The sequence below is a fragment of the Dipodomys spectabilis genome, unplaced genomic scaffold, assembly GCF_019054845.1.
Source record: "Dipodomys spectabilis isolate Male_0828 unplaced genomic scaffold, ASM1905484v1 ptg000297l, whole genome shotgun sequence".
In the NCBI taxonomy this organism is placed as follows: Eukaryota; Metazoa; Chordata; class Mammalia; order Rodentia; family Heteromyidae; genus Dipodomys; species Dipodomys spectabilis.
Window position 1 is genome coordinate 20,680,318 of NW_024870974.1, and position 18,864 is coordinate 20,699,181.

The 18,864-nt window shown below is 41.8% G+C and overlaps 1 protein-coding gene across 7 annotated transcripts in view; it reads left to right on the forward strand.

Annotated features, from left to right (window-relative positions):
* Inpp4b (inositol polyphosphate-4-phosphatase type II B) overlaps positions 1-18,864 on the forward strand; it is a 429,128-nt gene that overhangs the window by 138,791 nt on the left and 271,473 nt on the right. For all 7 annotated transcript variants that reach the window (XM_042701677.1, XM_042701676.1, XM_042701675.1 and 4 more), the window contains exon 2: positions 6,787-6,847. The gene's annotated coding sequence lies outside the window, so the exon portion shown is untranslated. The remainder of the gene's footprint in view (positions 1-6,786; positions 6,848-18,864) is intronic.

Consider the following 18,864-nt stretch of genomic DNA (forward strand, 5'->3'; position numbering starts at 1 on the left):
TACAAATGAACCAGTTTTATTACTTTTGCTTCACGAATCTAATGATTCAAGGTATCTAATCTCTTGCTGGAAATTAAGTCCTCATATTTTCAACATCTAAATTATCCCCTGTAGTGACTTTGTGACTGTATTTTAGCCTTTCTCACTGTGAGCGAATACTTGAAGGAATCAAGGGAGGAAAGATGGATTTTGGCTCACAGATTCAGCCCTGTGAGTTTTTGTGCTGTGCAGGGCAGGTGGAGCTGTTCTCTTTACAGTGTGTGTCATGGTGTGTGGGAAGCAGAGGGGAGGTCTATGCCGTGGGATTCTGCCCTTCCTCCATGTAGTCCATCTGCCCCCCCTCCCGGCCTAGAGACCTCTGCCCACGGTGGTCAGGGTGAGCCCAAGCCCCTTAGTTAATTTTGGCAAACATTTCTCAAAGGTACTCCATTATTTCAAAGCATCCTTGTATTAGAGGCTAGCTTTTCTTTTCTTTTCTTTTTTTTTCAAACTGGCCCATTGCAACTTTGTTTTCTTCTGATGGAGACCTAGATCCAGGTCTAAAATCAGAAGAAGAGATGACGGTTTGACAGTTTCCATCTCTGCTTTGGAGCAACAGGTGACCCAGGGGAGCGAGGCTGCTAGAGAGTGGAAGGAGCGAGAATGTAACTGCGTTTTGAGTTGGGGAGGACTGCAGCAGTTATCTAACTGGAAGCATTAAAAAGACTCACGTGTTGGAGACACATGCAGGGGGAAAAATGAACTTTTCAGGAAGATCTTTTGGCTTTGTATTTAAGACTTTCAAGGCACAGAACATCGGACTTGCCCCGGCAGGAGACTTACTGAGCTCAGGAGTTGGGCTAGAAGTGATGAACAGGTTGCATGGGTGATGACACACAGGGCCTTTTATTTTATTTTATTTTTTGTAGTAATTGTCAAGCTTGAGATTCTGAGATTTGCATGGCTTTCGAGTTGCTGCTATAAAATATCAATGATACATTAATTGGTCAAACAGTCTTTTTGTTCATAAGTGCATTATTCTCTCCTTAATGAGTAACATTAATATTTCCAAAGAGTTGAGAATTCTTGAAAAACAGAAAAACAGTTAATAAAACAAAAAGTTCAGTATAATTTTGCAATCTGCATACTCAAGATGTCTTAGCTAGAAAGGCAGAATATACTTAAGGTAGTTTAAAGAAAAAATTTATTTGAATACATTCAATAGAGTAGAATAATCCAATTGGCAATGTAGGCATAGACGCTAAAATCTAATGCTTTTAAGGGTATTGTGCATGTGTGTGTGTATGTGTGTGTGTGTGTGTGTGTGTGTGTGTGTGTGTGTGGGCGCATGTGTGTACTATGGAAGAAGTAAGTAATGAAGAAAAAGTATTGCAAGCCCACTACAAGAAATAACAGACTGTGTTTTGGAGGTATACATGCACAGTGCTCCAGGAGGCTTTGCTGCTGCTGCTGCCCACGCTGCCAGTGCTGGGCTGGCGGGCTGCAGCCTCATTCCCTCTGTCTCTGATTGCTGGCAGAAGCATCAGGTCCTAGAACACACAGCCAGATGACTTGTGGGAAGCACGTGCCTTTGAGCTGGATCTCTGAGTGATGCCATCACAGGAAACCAGGCCACTGGCTGTACACTCACTAACTGAGAATGGGATTTCTGGCATCTGTCCTGGTGACGTGAGCATGCGTTAAGATGGGACATTTCTCACATATAGGAGATACATCAACGGGTCTGGACAATCCAACGACTGCAGAACTAGTGCGCATACATTGATATACTACTGTACAAACTCTCCAGTGTGCATAGATTTAATAGCCAAGATATAATGCCATAGCTCAATGACTGAATACTTAATGTACAATAGGTTCTGTTAACACTGTTTGAATTTTCTAATCCTGATTATTAACTTAAAATAACAGCATTTGGAGACAGGCAATATTGTTCTTTCTTATTTCATAAAACGAACTCCTGCTCAAAGGGGCTAAGTGTGGGGATGACGTTTTACACTCTTTCCTTCTCCTCTGCACTGTGGTTGTAGAGAAGAGAAAAAGCTTTAAGTGTGATCTGTGCATTTCACATTGTGCTGTAAGACTTTTTACAATGTGAATTTTTAAACTCTTCATGAATATATATTGGTGACATAATAGTCTACTAAGGTAATGTAACACTATTTATTCAAAGATTTCTCTATTGTTGAACATTTAGGATAGTTCTATTTTTCCTACTTAAGTCACATTGCAGAAATTCTCTGTGTATATTCCCCCACCCCTCTACATTTTGGATTTATTTTCTAGAACAGAAACTTAGATTGCTAGATCATGGACACATATTTTCTGAGAAGGTAGTGCCATACATCTTTTGTTTTACTATGAGGATGCAAGTTACTAGTCTATCTATTTATCATCCAGTATGCTCACCCGAAGTTCCCAAATGCTGCCCATTGTACTGTAAGTGAACTTGAGTGTGTAGCACTCACTTGTTCAAGAGAGGCCATGTTTAAGAGGTTGGTCACACAGGGTGTGCCTGGAATGATTGAACCTCTTTCACTAACTAAATGCACTAGAAGTGCTTCCTAGTTGCTACATGGTCCAAGTAACATTTTGAAGTTCTTGGGCTGGGAAGGTGGCTCAGTGGTAGAGCGCTTGCCTTGCATGCATGAGGCCCTGGGTTCCATTCCTCAGCACCACATAAGCAAGAAGAAAAAAGCCGGAAGTGGTGCTGTGGCTCAAGTGGTAGAGCGCTCGCCTTGAGCTGAAGAGCTGAGGGACAGCGCCCAGGCCCAGAGTTCAGGCCCCACAACTGGACCCCCCCTCCAAAAAAAAAATTAAAGTTCTTGGAAAATACTCTGGGGCAGCAGGGGTAGTGTGGGAGGGACGCTGGTGGGGGAGAAGGAAGGTGGGAAAATGACATTCATCATCTCAAAATAGCCTTGACTGCATGCTTTGTTTCTTCCTTGTCAGCGTGTCAGATTAAATGGCTTTTGATTGTTGTTTTAATGGTATTTCCTGAAGTACTAATGAGGTTGAACATTTTTACCTATGTTCATTAATGAGTTGGATCTTTCTTGTGACACATCCTTTTGCTATTTCTCACTTTGTATTTGTATAAAATAGGTTTTAGTGTATTGTCTTTGTCGCCAGTAATATAATTTACTTTTATTTTAATCTGTGGAAGTTTCTTTCCAACATAATTCAAACTACTAGATATTGTCTTTGTAAAAGTATATGTCAGATGAACACTTGACATTTCCAAAAAGTACATGAATAATGAATTTGATTTACCTTCATTTTTATGTTGTATTTTATTTGCGTTGGCTTCCATAATGCATCTCGAGTTTCTATTTATGTCAAATAGGAATGCTTGATTTTATTTCCAAACGCTAGGCCATTATCTAATGATGCTTAAACAATTTTTTCTGTTTCATTCAATTTTTGTTTTGATTTTATTAGACATTGAATTTTCTAAGCTTTTATGGAGTCCTGTGTGCATTTGTTTCAATTCAAGCATAATGAAAATAGCTGTTAAGTTTTCCCAGCAAACTTAACAGGAGGGGCAGAAATCATGTTGTCCTTTAAATAACCTGCACTTGGCACATGACAGGTATTACATATTTGTTGAGTGAAGGAATGCATAAAAAGTGATATTGCTGGAATAACCATTTTTACATTAATTTATGCATCAATTTCAAAACCATTTTGGCACTGTGTTAAATGTTGTGTCACAATAATATATTTTACCATTAGAGCAAAACTTTTTATTAGTATTCAGACTCAGAATGTTCTTTATGACCCACAGCTCATTCTTCAAAGGAACTTCAGGAAATTTTAATAGACTCTAGAATTACTCTCATTAGAATTTTTACTTGAAATAAGTTAATAAATTAATTTGGGGAAGAATTGATATTTTTATTGTAAATATGTTCTCACTCATGCATTATATATCTATACTATGTATATCTTTCTATCTATCTATATATCTATATATCTTTATTTCTCTTTACAGCTTTTTATAGTTTTCTTTACAGATTTAGTCACAAGTATTTTATTGATTTTGTTATAACTGCAGTTGTGATTCAGGTTATTATTGCTGCTCCTGGGATTCATATTCATTTGCCTTTAAAAAAAAAACCTTCTTTTTATTGTTATTGTACAGAGAAATTATTGTTACAAATTTACCCTGCATCCTGGGACTTTGCTTGAATTATTTCATTAATTCTAATAGAAAAAATATTTATAGCTTTTTTCCCCCCATTGCACTGGAGACCATCTGGGCTGCACATTGTGGCATTGGTAGCACTGTTACTTTGACTTTAAAGGGATGAGAATCACTCAACAGAAAGGAGATTCTGTTGCATTTTTGCATCTCTTTTAGAGACAAATCAATAGCTGCTAGTAATGACAGGCAAGCAGTTGGCCAGGCCTTTATCTACATGCTGGGCCTTTGGGGAACACATGTGTTGGTCTTTCAGAAGCCATGAGGAATTTCGTATTGCTCAAGTCCTTGCCTGGGGGACATCCTCTCTCCCTGAGCACTCCTCAACTCCACCCTTCTCAGTCCAGCTCTGGGCATCACATTCCCACCTCCCCTTAAAGAGATTGCCGTGAGTCAGCAGAAGACACCTGGAGCTGGCTGCCTTCCTGCCTTCCCCCGGCTCAGTGTGTGACATGGGCTGTCAGCTGTTCATGTCTGTGCAGCCTACAGAAGAGGAGTGGATGAATGAGATGTCCCCTTTTGGGATGACAAAGGGAACAGGTACAGGGACCAAAGAATGCACCACCACCCACGACATCGTGTAGAATCTCAAAAGAGGTCCCTTTTCTCTTTTCTTTGTTGCATGTGCAAATTCTAATCATAGATAATAACGATCAGTTCTGTCTAGTCTGACATCCTGAGGTTGTTTAAAATGCAGTTGTGTTCTGTTTTGAAAAGAAAGCTTTGGCATCCTAATGAATGAAAATACCTCATTGGATAATTTAATGCAGAGGCAATGACAAGTATTAAATGAGGCTCTTGTGTGTATGAACTCTCTGGGATGTTTATCTAGGGGTCCTCACAATTCAGTAGCTTTGGGTAAATCTTGGCTCTTGCTACGTGGGGGGAGCTGGCAAGTGACAAATATCTCTGAAAGGGCGGGGCCTCTTATAGTACAGTGGGTCTCTCTGCATCATAAACCTGTGGGTTTTTTTTGACATGCAGAGCTATTGTGTCTATTGACTGTATTGATTCGGCACTGTAAGAGGGGGTGAACATTTTAAAGCTTAGTTTAAGGGCTGTTTGGACACTGTGGCCTTTGTGAGACTCTGTTGACCTCTGTCCATCCACGCTGGATTTATAAGGTAGCCTCAGCCCTATCGCGGAACTCAAGAGTAGATATGCAATCTGTTCTGGTGGCCAGATCAGAACACCGGCACACAGCACCACGCTAAGCTTCGGGTGGGTTTGGAAAAGATAAGTGACAAATCGTGGTTTTGTTCTGGGGCTGGAACAACGCGGCTTTCTCAGATGCCAGGCCTATGACTCCAGGCAGCTTCTGGAATGTCTGCCTGAGTAACAGTTCCGCCGAGCTCATGTGTAACTTTGCTGGGAAACTGGTCATGTCTCTATTATTAATGTGGCTGGGGGAAAGTCTGCTTTGAAAAAAGTACAGTGGTTCAAGGATAAGATTAACACTCTATACTTGTTTTGGCAGCTATGACGAAATCTTTGCAATTGAAGATAAATGTACAATTTGAAAGTTATCATTCTTGCCAATAAAAATAAGGAAAAGACCAGGTGGCATACTAAAATATACTTAACAAATGGCATGCAACAAATATTTTGACTTTAAAAAGACACTGCATGGAGAAAAAGTATCTCTGGGCCTGCTCCTTCTACTCAAATTCAAATGCTGACACAGAAACGAGCTGTGGGCTCCCTGCCAGATTCCCAGCCTACACAATGTACATAATGATAGCACACACCTCATTGAGTCACAGGTCCCCAAGATCATGCTCAGGCTCCGTGATTTGCTGGAATTATCTAGAGCCTCAGAAAATCTGAGTGATGAAAACCAGGCTTTCATTACAGGGAAAAGATATGGGTTAAGATCAGTGACAGGCGAGGGGCTCAGGAAGCGAGGTCCAGGGGAGCACACTCCCCGTGTTCCTCCAGTGGATTAGAGCCTTTGACCCAAACCCGTTTAGTAAGTAAGCAAGGAAGCTTGGCAAAGCTCCAGAAGTCGAAGGTGGGTGAGCCCTGCGGAGGAGGGACCTCAGCTTCCAGTATCCAGGGCCCCTCATCCTCAAGCAAAGACCATTGCTCACGCGAATCACCTCTTAGAATATCAACTCATCTGTTCAGATGAAAACCCTGTAGGCCAAGGGCTCCTGAGTACAAATCTCCTCCTGTTGCAGGAACTCAGAGTTTATCATCCAGAAACCAACCAAAGGCTCATCCTGCCAATGAACATTTCTTTGGAATGTGTAGGGCTTGAATAATGCAGACTTGCTGGGGTAAACCCTTCCCGGCCCACAGTTAGGAGGAATAAATGAATCTATCTGACTTAGAACAGCACCTGGCATAGAATTGGGCCTGTCACACTCGAGCAGGAAATAAGACTCACCTATTATTGTGCCAGTGGAGTTCTATGAACAGATGAAACAGACTAATTGGGAATAGAAATGAGGAATAGCAGTGTTCTATGGATCTTTTGTAACTTCCTAAGTTTGCGCTGATGAGCATTCAAAGCAGATTACATAGAAAAATTTTCTGTGGAACACCAACTACTAACATTTTGTTCTTTTGTCTTTTTTCAGAGTCCTGAAACCAGCAAAACAATCAGCAAAGAGCAGACCGATTGAAGAATACAGTCATCAGGTACAAGGGTCATTCTTAGCAACTGGCACACGACATCTGTTTCAAGTAGTGACCAATTCAAATGTATAACTTGTTCTGTTAACAGTTTATATAAATGTCAGTTTGATGTCTTAGACTAGGCCTGACTGTATGCTAATAGGTAATGTAATTGTCTGTATCCTAAAGAGAAATTATTTTCTGTGTATACATTAAACTAATTTATGATCTGTGTCAGGTCTGTGCAGAAACGTGAAGGAATTAGCAAAGTGTTACTATTCACTAAAAACCTACTACATGGAAAACTCTCATCCACAAAATGATTTCAAATAACAGAATTAAACAGGTTGATTCCTGCCGTCATGGTATCTGAAGTCCAATGGAGGAGCTATTTCATAAATCCCAATTCGCATGTGACAATTGTGATGAATGCTATTAGTGAAAATGACAGAACTCTGTGAGATGATAGAATGAATGGGAGAGAAGAAAAGAATCTCCTGTGGGTAGAAGTTTCTCTGCAAGATGACTTTCAAACCAAGACCTAACATGGGAGAATAAAGACTCCCAGGAAGATTGTACAATGGTACATAAATAATTGAACAAAATAATCAAAGAAGAAAGACTTGGAACAGGGCTAGCGTGTTGAAGCCCAGCCACAGAGATGGGCAGGGAGACAGAGATGATGAAAATGAGAACTGGCTTGGTACCACAGGTCTCAATGTCCACTACAGGGCAGCTAGAGCCAGCCCTCACTGATGGCTTTTCACCGTTGGTAGTTCTGGATGATGTCACACCGTCTCTCTTTCCCCCTGAAAATAGTTTCAAATCTTACCACCTCTCCTAGCCCTACCCACTGAATGGGTAATTTCTCTGCAGAATTCTCAAGGTGTTTCTTCCTTGGTTTTCTGCCTACATTGGGTTCAGTTCAAGTAAATTTGAAAATTTTAGGAGACTTTCTCAGGAGATTAAATGCAAAATAACAAAACAAAGGTATGGGTATATGTGTGTGCATGTGTGTGTGTGTTTGTGTGCCTTTAACTTAGCATTTATTAAAGCTGTTTTCAGCATTATATTGTGAATAGTTTCAAAGATTTCCTCTTGTTGACATGGATTTTTAAAAGATTTCTTCTACTCACAAGACTGGCCTGCTTTCAGATAGCATAATCAATTTGATTTCTTTGCCCACTGAACTATTTTAGATAATTCCAACAAGCTAGAAAATTCAAGACAGGGTTAGGAATTGTTTGTCTCAGTGGTTTAGCAGATTATTGGGTTTTTTTTGCCAGAATTATATGGTTTATTGCTTCAGGTCCTGATTATATTTTGCATATGAAAATATAGCCTGAAGTACCAATAAAAACCTCTGGTGTAAGAGCTTGAAAATAAAATTTCATGTTATCATTATCAGTACTGGTTTGCTTAAGTCAAACAGTCAGAGGAAAACACAGAAATATTGTTTGAATCTCTGCTAATTTGACTTATTCCTTCCCATTGAAAATGCTTGTTCTTGATTTATGCAATTTTCTTAATTTAGTCTCATACAAACTGCCTTACATTGAGGCAGAGGGCCTTGGAGTAATGTCTAGTTGAGGGCTTTGTGTTTTAATCCTGTATAAAATGTAGAGTTGGGCTTTTGTGCTTTGTTATGTTTTGGTTTTGTTTTAGGGCTGGTATTAGGCCTTAAACCCTGGCTTTCCATTTTTTGACTTTTTTTTTTTTTTGCTCAAAACTGGAGCTCCATCACTTGAACCACCCCTCCACTTCTGCTTTTTTACTCATTCATTGGAGAAAAGAAGCACATGGTTTTTTCTGTGTTGACTGGCTTCAAACTGTAATCCTCAGATCTCAGCCTCCTAAGGAGCTAGGATAACAATTGTGAGCCACCAGTGCCCAGCACAAAATGTGGAGATTTCCTACTTGTAATAGTCAAAGTGTCCAGAATCCAGAGTGCAAGATTTGACTTTTACCGGAATTTCTTGCATAAATGCCTGAGAGGAGCTTTGTTAGATCAATTCAGCATCATTCCATTATTATTATTTAAAAAAGAAGCAGGAAATGACAAATAATTCCCCAGGATTTTAAAACTTAGGAACAAAAAGCCTTGTCTCATCTCCGACAAGAGACAGCTGCCTTCATAATTACTACTCCTGCCATTTGCTCTCTACTAAAGATGCATCTCAAACTTGGAATCTAATTAGAAATCTTAATTGAAATTGTCCCTTAAAAATGGAAAAGTAAAAAAAAAAGATGGACATGGAAGCAGAAAAATAGGGAGAAAAATAGATATGGTAATCTTCCTCCAGACTGAATGATCACTCTGTGAAAATTAGTTCGCCGGTGGGAACTGGGTGTCTGGCTGCACAGTTAACATCAACTTCCTCTTTCAATAGGAATTTTCTCAGCCAGTTTTCTCTCTGGAGCACGTATATATCAACTCCGGAAACTTTTGACTGATCCACATTTTATAGAAGATTACAACATTCTTGAAAGTACTAAATATTCCCACAGGTTATCTGATTCGCTTTCTTTCTCTTTCTTTTTTTTTCTTTGAGCCTAAATCATAAAGTTTTGATGTCTGGATTAAATGTCAGCTTCCTAAATGTTGCGTGATTCTGGACTCATTATCTGTACCCAGTCCCCATTTCTGTTTGTCCATCTCTAAAATGAGATTTTAGTGTAGTCCTGTGAATTGCCCATGGTGCTCGAGTAAACGAGTCTAGAATCCATGCCTTGTTCTTAACTAACTTGCAACATCTTTCCTGCTTCATTAGTACAGTAAGTGCTCCGTGAAAACATTCTGATATGTGCCGAAGGCTTACCTAGCATCACAGAATTTTTTTTTTAAAGAACACAAGAATAGCACTAAGAAGAACCGAACAAAACCTTGTACAAAATGATCAGAAGAGTTCACAATGAGGAAAGGAGTCAAGGGTTTTCTATCATAAAATGGCAGGATAGAGAAATGAGAAGGCGCAGAAAGAGATGTATAGAACGGGTGTTAGTATGTTTGTACTCATTGAGGGTTGTACTCTGGCCTGGGCGGAGCATGTAAGAAGACCTTTCTGTTTACAGTGGTTCATACTGCATACCATAGGCTCTCAATAAATACGAATGCAGGAATTATGGTTGACATATTTCCTTTTTTTATGTTTTAAATAGAGGACCAACGCTTGTAAAATTTGGGACATTTCCACCAGAGGTCCAGAAGGCGGGAAAAGGGGTAGGCAAGCTGCCATGCCGTGTCTTAGTCCATATGCAGGCACCAGTCATGCATAGACTTCCATACGAAGAATCTGAGCTCATGGTCCTCTAGTACCTCAGGGAGATATCCTTCCTATCTGATCACAGGTGGAGCTGTGTAATCGAGGGGTTGTTCTATCTTCCCATTATCTTCCTTATTTGAATGAGGCTCAGCAGAGAACTTCTGGGTGTTTTCAGGGCACAGTTGTGCTCTAGAACTTTACTGTACTTCCTGGGTCTCTCTGTGGCTCCTTCCTGTGTGTTCAGCAAGCGAATATTTCTTTCTTCTTACTCCACATCGTTTTCCTTCTCCTTATTCCTTGTCATTATTCTCGCTGCTCTGAAGTTTTTTGAGGTAGACTGTGTGGTTTGCATGTATCAGAGAGCAGGGGAAGCTTGTTATGGGAGCATATAAGCACATGATCTGTATTCAGTATCAGAGGATGAGAAAACTTAGCAATGCCTTATTGTCCTCACTGGAGATCACCTCCGGCACTGGCTGAACTTCGCTGGAGAGCTAAAGTGAAATTATAATCTTCAGACATATAAGTTTATTTTTCCTGTCATAGAAAAGCAGAAGATAAAATTTTAATTAAATGTGTAATCTGTCTTGCTTTGAAATTTTAACAGTTTTCTAAAGAAAATGCGCAATTCATCATCAGAAACTACAGCTCATTCCGTCAGTACTAATGTGAGCCCTGAAAAACGGATCATTGGGAGCAATTCAGTCAGCTCTGTGAGTTAATAACTTGTGATGATGTCTGTATTAGAAAGGTCTGGAGGATCTCACCAGAGCTTCAGCTTTTGTTTGGTCAGATCCCACGAAGTGTATCAGGTCTTCGGTGTACATGTGTCATTGCGTTCAGAAAGCTATTCAAACATTTGATGTGGCTCAGACACACTTCTGCTCTGTTCTTGAGGGATATGAAATAAGAATCCATGGCTCACACATGGCCATTTTCTCCATACATCTGCTTTTTGGCATAGGCAGAGGATGGCTGCTCGGAGTCCTTGCGTTTGGAATATGCACTTTGGTAATATCTTAATGAGCTCTTTAGATTACTTTTTGTGTTGTCTCTTGACATTGGTGATTTTCTGTCCCTCCTCTTCTTCTTCCTCTCCCTTTCCTATCCTCATCCTCCTTGCTCTCCTCCTCCTCCTTTGGGTATGTTTGTTGGGTAGTAGAGTCTGAAGTAAAGAGTATTTATCCGTAGAACTGTTTGTTGCACATTTCTGCAAGGCCTTTAATTTATATGCCAGGAAGTTTGAGTCCAGCGAGTCAGTAACTCAGTTGGGTTTGGGGTTTGCAGTTGCCATGGTTACCTCCAGTCAGCCCTAGCTGTACATTCCTCCAGTGCTACTGATGCTTAGAGAGGGGCTAGATGGCTGGAGAGTTCTTCCTAGACGTTTCTACATCAGAGGAGGCCGGTATTTCTGTGTCTGTGGGTCGCTGGCCTTCTGCCACCTGTGTTCTCTTGTTTGCTCGCCTGGAAGCAGGAAGGCGTGACATTCTCTCTCTCTCTCTCTCTCTCTCTCTCTCTCTCTCTCTCTCTCTCTCTCTGTCATGTCTTCTTTGCAGCCTGGAACATGCACACAGCTCCTTGATCTCAGCTTATAGAAGGATCAGAAGAACATGACACTCTGGTGCTTGGGTGATTTCCTTTGCCCTCCTCCCCATCTCCTAATTGCAATGACTATATTATTATTCCTGCTGTTTATGGTTATTTTACCTGTGGCCATGAGGACACTGTCATTTTTGTTCTGTAAGGAAAGGTATTTCAGTAGTGCTTCATGCTTTTCCTGCCGTGGCTCTTCTCCTGTGGGCACAGGCCACAAAGGGGTACTTTCACCAACACTCGCTTTGCAGCCAGTCTTTGCCATAAGCCCCTGCGTAAGGCCTATGGAAAACAGTCCGATTGCGAGTGCAGACAGCCCTTGAGTTACGTCTGTCAGGAGCTCTGCGCTCGCCCCCTGCTCCATCAGAGCTGACCTTCAGTGATTCAGTAAGTAGTCTGGCTCACCTGTGATTCCCAGCTGGTTTGGGGCGTGGTGTTCCTTCCTGGCATTTTCTACCCCATGGGGGCATTTGTTTTTCCTTCCAGTCGGGCTAGGTAGTTTCCCAGAGCTCTCAGTTCTCACTAGTTAAGGGAAATCTGTGTCGTGAGTGACACATTCTTCGTTTCCACTGGCAGGTGGAGTGGGGTGAGGCTGGGCATCGTCGCCAGCAGTGTGATGAATGAATGAAGGAGTGATGGTTGTTTTTCCTGTGTGGGGTGTGTCTTCTCAGTTTTATGGTCTCTTTGCTCGTGGGACAGTTTTATTTTCACGTCATGGTGTTTACTCATCTTTTCCTTTACGGTCTGGGCTTTTGAAGTTGGGTTGAGAGACATTCCTCCAGGTTTAATTTATAAATAGGCCTTTTTCTTAACAGGAGAGATGATGAGATCATGAGTAGAACATCCTCATGCGTTCACCCCTTCCTGGCAGCCCACACACGTTTTCAGGTTGCTCCACGCCTGATCGTCAGCGTGGACGTGTTCTCTGGTCGTGCCCAGCACCCTGGGTAGGCTCACATCTGCACATCATGGAAACGGGAAACCATCTCTTTATTCAGTGACCTTGCTGATGTGCAGAACGCGTTAATGGCAGCTACGCACTAGTTACCAGCTACCTGTGGCCCCTAGGTGCACTCTTTTTATTATGTTCGCTTTGCCAGCGACTATACACTATTTTGACTAAACCATTAGCCAGTGATTTCTAACTACTCTCTTCTAGCCTCATATCTCCTGAGGATCTACATCTATGGATGTTCAAATGCTTTCCAAGTATTAGCATGCCACTCAAGAACAAGGTGGCTAAAACCCATTTCATCATCCTTGAAAAAAATTCTTCTTCCTTCATCTTCCAGGTTGGCTAGTGGGACAGAATGCACTGGGTATCATCAAGACCTCTGTTTTCCATGATTTCTAATATCACACCGAATTCTATTACCAAGAATGGTTAATTGTGTTAAATGAGTTTCTTTGAAACCATGGCTTTCTCTCCTTATCATCTATTTCTATCTTTGTGTAAACTCCTGTTATTATTTTAGTTTCCTAGAAAATTAACACACCTCCATATAGGTTGGTTTTCTTTATTATTCCTACCTTCTAGACTTCCAGGACATTCTTTGACAGCCTGGTAAACTTTCCAAAATTCAAGTATAATTGTGTTACTATCCTGCTTATGAATCGATTTAACATGGTTCCCAGCTCTTCTAATAATTGAGCTCAGTCTCTCATGTCTGGCTTGTAGGCTCTTCCACTATCTATATTTGCTTATCTCTGCAAGCAATTTACAGAGATAGTAGTTTTTCTTTAGAAGCAATTTCTACTTCATTTAAGAAACAAAAGCCAGAAAGAAAAGAAAAGAGGGAAGAGAGAAGGGAAGGAAGGAAAGAAGAAAAAGGGAGGGAGGAAAGAAAGGAAGGAGGAAAGAAAGAAAAGGAGGAAGAACAGAAAGAAAGAACAAAGGAAGGAAAGGAAAAGAAGAAGAAAAAGTTTTAAACTGTGCTCTTGGGCCTGTGAAGGAAGGAGAGAAGCAGGGGTGGACTGGCAGGTGCGTCCTTCATAATTCTCCCAGAAGACCTCTGCTTTTACTGTTCCATGTGTTTTGCCAATCATTAGATTTTATATGAAAAAATACTCTCAATCATGGAATGAAAAAGTGGTAAAGTGAACTTTTTTCTTCTGGTCATAGGGTGTGAACTCAGGGCCTGGGCCCTGTCCCTGAGCTCTTTTGCTCAAGGCTAGTGCTCTACCACTTTGAGTCACAGCACCACTTCTGGTTTTCTGATAATTAATTGGAGCTAAGAGTATCACAGACTTTCCTGTCCAGGCTGGCTTTGAACTGCGGTCCTTAGATCTCAGCCTCCTGAGTAGCTAGGATGACAGGCGGGAGCCACTGTGCTCAGTCATAATGAACATCTTCTTTTCAGCCTAAAGGAACTACTTTCAGTTCTCTCAAGCGTCTTCCATCCTGTGTTCGTTTCGTGGGTCTCCTTCCACCACGACGGCACCGTTAACGGGTGCAGCTCTCACTTGCTTCTTCTTCCCCTCTACATCTTCACTGGTGTCTTTGTCACATTCACGGCTTCCTTTTTTTCTTTATTTTTTTTCCCTGAGTGGGACTTTGTGTGTGTGTGTGTGTGTGTGTGTGTGTGTATGTGTGTGTGAGAGAGTGTATGTGTGTGTGTGCACACGCATGTGCACGTGTGTGCTGGTATGGGGCTTGCACTCAGGGCCTGGCACTATCTTGAGCGTTTTCACTCAAGCCTGCTGCTCTTGTACTTGAGTCACTGCTCCACTTCTAGTTTTTTGCTAGCTAATTGGATAAGTCTTACAGAGTTTTCTGCACAGGCTGGCTTCGAACTATAATCCTCAGATCTTAGCTTCCTGAGTAGCTAAGATTACAGACTTGAACCACTGACTCCTAGCTGAAGTGACCTCTTTTAAGGACACATCCAAAGTCATTTATTTTCCTGTTTCCAGCTGATCTGATCTTTTTAAAGAGAGAAATTGGTTGGCATTTATAAAAGACTTGTGCAAAGTATGGCAAATTTTACTTTCATAGAATAGACCTTTTCTTTTTTTTTCTTCTCTAGATAAGTATTGTCTCGCTGAGAGCAGGAAAACAAAACAAAGCAAAATAAATGAATAAAAGGTCTTTACTGTTTAGTCCACTAGGGTTTAAATCAATGTTTAAAAATACAGTCTGAGCTACATCTGAAATCCCTTGTTCTGTTTCGGAATCTCAGCCACTCTCCATTTCCCCTTCTTCTCCTCCTGTGGGAACAGGACACTGGACCAATTAAACGCCTGCTCTCACATGATTACAGAATGGTAAAAGCAAGGTCGTGCAGGTCTGGCCCTGTTAGTGCTCTCTTCCATGGCTGGCGTAACCCATCGTCTCCTTCTCTTATTCTAGTGGGCCCTGCTGGATGGGGCTTTTCCTGGGCTGTGTAGCTGCAGAGGAAGCTGACTGTGGTTGGACCACATCTTCTATCTGCTTCTTGGCCTGGGAAGCCAACACCCCAATCTCTGCAGCCAGAATTCCTTTCGTTAGGAACCCAGAGCAACGTTGTTAGTGTTGGTTCCTTTCCCTCTCTGCCCCCACATTGAGAGCAGAGTCGTCTTTCCTCGTGTCCAGCCATGCAGGAGAGCAGAAGAGGGGATCCTGTGTCCCAGAGTCCTTGTCCCCCGCCCATTCACGTGGTTTGCTCTCTTGAACATTTAGGAGGAAGCCCTGTGTTCGCACAGGGGCGCCCTGAGGGGGGACCCCGCAGACACACAGGAGACAGGACGTTCACCTGCCACCCACCATGAGCGTCAGATCCCTCGTGTCTCCACACCTGCCCTCTCACTCAGCTTTCTTTGTCTACCTCTGGTTTGAGCTTCACAGATGCCAAATGTATCCATTATGTAAATGTTCTAGAATGTTGCCAACCTGTTATAACCCAACAGTGGAAAGATCAAAGGGAAATAATTCAGCATATCTTGTGTCCTCAAACCTAATTGTTTTTCCCCTTTCCTCCTGCACTGGAATAATCAATATCAAAGCTTCATCTCTAATAGAAAGATTTATGGAAGAAACTATTTCACATAATTAAGTTGCCTTATTTGATAGTTATAAAACAGTTACCTTTATTACAACCTTTTACGTGTAATCACCAACAGATCGGAGTCCTCTTCTCCTGTCTTTCATCTTCTGTACTGTTCATTACACCTTCTCAGTCACTTTTTACTGCTTTTATCTCCATTTACAAATTTCTCAAATTTGAGGCCAGTGATGTTGTGTGGCACTGTGGAATGAGTATGCTATTTAAAAAGTGCCACATCGGCCAAGGACATGCTGACGTGTCCTCCGCGACGCCATCTCCTGAACTTGAATTCAGCTCCGGTGCTCTGCCTCGACCCGAGATGCTCTTTGATTTCCTGTTCACTGAGAAGTCACCCGCCTGGCACTGCAGGTTTCTAGTGGTGACCCTGTCACAAACTATCCTTCATTGTCTGGTGACGAGGAGGGGACATCGTGCACACAGGGTCATCTAATCTGCCTTCCAGCCCTGATGGAACGGCTCATTATTTTCCCCATAGATGTGGTTGCTCTTCTCTTCTGGAATTAACCATATCTCCTGGTGTCATTTTTAAGTGCTTGATAGATTGTTCTTTGCAGTGTAAGGTATACAGTATGTTCACACATTCCTGTTTTTACTTTGATTGGTGAGACATTGTTCGGGGTGTGTGTGTGTGTGTGTGTGTGTGTGTGTGTGTGTGTGTGTGTGTGTGTGTGTGTGTGTGAGTGATATGTGCTGGCACTAGGGCTTAAATAAATCCAGGCACTATCTCTCTTTGGTTTTGTTTGTTCGTTTTGTTTTGCTCAAGGCTGGTACTTTACCACTTGAGCTATATTTCTCCTTCCAGCTTTTTATTGGTGAATTGGTGATTATTGTCACATGGATTTTCCTGCCTGACTTAGCTTTGAACCATGATCCTTATATCTCAGCTTCCTGAGAAGCTAGGATTCTATATCACTTGAAATATCCCTAGCAGACCTTTCTCTCTCCTGGGGAGCAGGAGAGAACCAAGAATATTGTTCTGAATGTCCTGAGCATTTGGCTCCTTGCTGTTCTGAGTAGGACATAAGGTATGAGAGCCGCACTGGGCAGCCACGCCACTTGTAAGCTGTCTCTCTTAATTATACTTGTGGTATGCGAAAACCACCATTTCTTCTTGTGCATGCTAGCCAAACCAGAAACTTCCAAACTGACCTAGAGAAAGAACCCAGCGGTAACCAGGTGAAAGCTCTACTTCTACCTACAAAGGTGAGAGTTCTGGAGCTAGTCACTAATTTCTGAATTAACAGGCATCAAACCTGTTGATTCCTGATAACAAGTTACAAACCTTAAATGACTCCTCAACACAATAGTGGAAGGATGCTAGAGTAGCGTCACAAACTGTCTCCGAGGGCTGGGAAGGTGGCTCAGTGGAAGAGCGCTTGCCTTGCATGCCTGAGGCCCTGGGTTCCATTCCTCAGCACCACATAAGCAAAATGAAAAAAGCCGGAAGTGGCGCTGTGGCTCAAGTGGTAGAGCGCTAGCCTTGAGCTGAAGAGCTGAGGGACAGCGCCCAGGCCCAGAGTTCAGGCCCCACGACCGGACCCAAAAAAAACCAAAAAACAAAAAAACAAAAAAACAAACTGTCTCCGAATCCTGGTTTTACACACTTACTTACACTTAGTGAACTAGTTTTGAGAGGGTGGTTACACTTCATATGGAACATGGCACTGAGTGCACAGGCATCTTCCTGCAGGCCCCTTTCTGTACCTCCAGGTGACACAACACACACACTCACACAGAAGGTTGGCGGTCATCACACCAGATAGTCATTATTGTACTGAGTTGTTATTTTCCAATTATTCATTCATTCACAATACTTCCCGTATGTCTCCTCTTAAAGTTTTGTGATGTCTGGTCAAAATTAAGAGTGGAATCCTTGATTAAAGAATAGTGTATGTGTGTGTGCGTGTGTATGCGTGTAGCATGACATGAAGATGGGTACTGGTTACCACACCCATAATCCTAGGTACTCAAGAAGCTGAGATCTCAGAAACAAAGTTCAAAGCCAGCCCAGACAAACAAATACAAGGGACTCTTACCTCCAGTTTACCAGCAACATACCAAAACTAGAGGCATGTCTCAAGTGGTAGAACACCAGCCGCATGCCAAAAGCTGTTTAAGATTATGAGGCCCTGAATTTAGGCCTCAGTCTTGGCACCAATAGATAAACAAAGAGCAAACAAATAAATGAATGATAGTGAAGTTGACATGGCCCTTCTGTCCAGCTGAGAAACACATTGCCCTTTTGCCACAGCCTTGTCTGTGACCCTATTCTTACAGGTGCCTGGAAGCATGTGGTTCATGTTCATGCATGCAAGTTTATCCTAATCAGAAAAGAACTCTAAATGAAATAGCTGTGAAAGAAATCTGAATATATGACCTTGCTGTAAGCCATCCCGTGTTAATGGAGGGATGTACTGTAATCGATGGTGGAAAGCTCTTGTCTCAGAAAATATTCCTCCTTACAGCATTAGGAGCCAATCAGGATTTATTTCTGCAACTTTATTGTACTATGTCCTAAAGATGCTTTCTGGGTTTAATGTTTGCCAGATGAATTCTCAGAACTAGAGCCGCATATGAAATGCAGCCGTGTTGCCGAGAAGCTTCCAGCGTGGGGCTGTTGGCTTGTGTGGCTTGAGACCGCATCAGTATTCCACACCACCCCGCCACCGCCGCCTCATTACACAGCGCTGGGTAGACATTTAAAGATTTTTTACACATTTTAATTCAGCTGGTAACTTGATTTAAAACAACATTGATTTTTTTTTCCAATTCACTCTTGGTCATGTAGATCATGCTAAGTATCAAAATGAATTTGTAACTATCTGAGGCTGTCTGTGTAACAGGGTATTAAATTTGGGGAGTAGCTTTCTTTCCCCCATGCTAATTTCCATCAATTTGCTATTACTTTCATGTCCTCATGAGCTTTTTGGCTTTGAAAAACTATTATTCGTTCTTTTCACCCTATACCCCAAATCATTAAACAATTAAATCTTTATCAAGTGGAACAGCCAGAGACTCTCTAGCAGCTGGAAATTCCCCTGTTCAACCTGTTGAGCCATCTTAGAGGAAGAATGTCAGGCCAACTTATCTTTCTGTGGTCATGACTGATGTTCTAACAATGGCCAATAGAGAGATGAGTGTG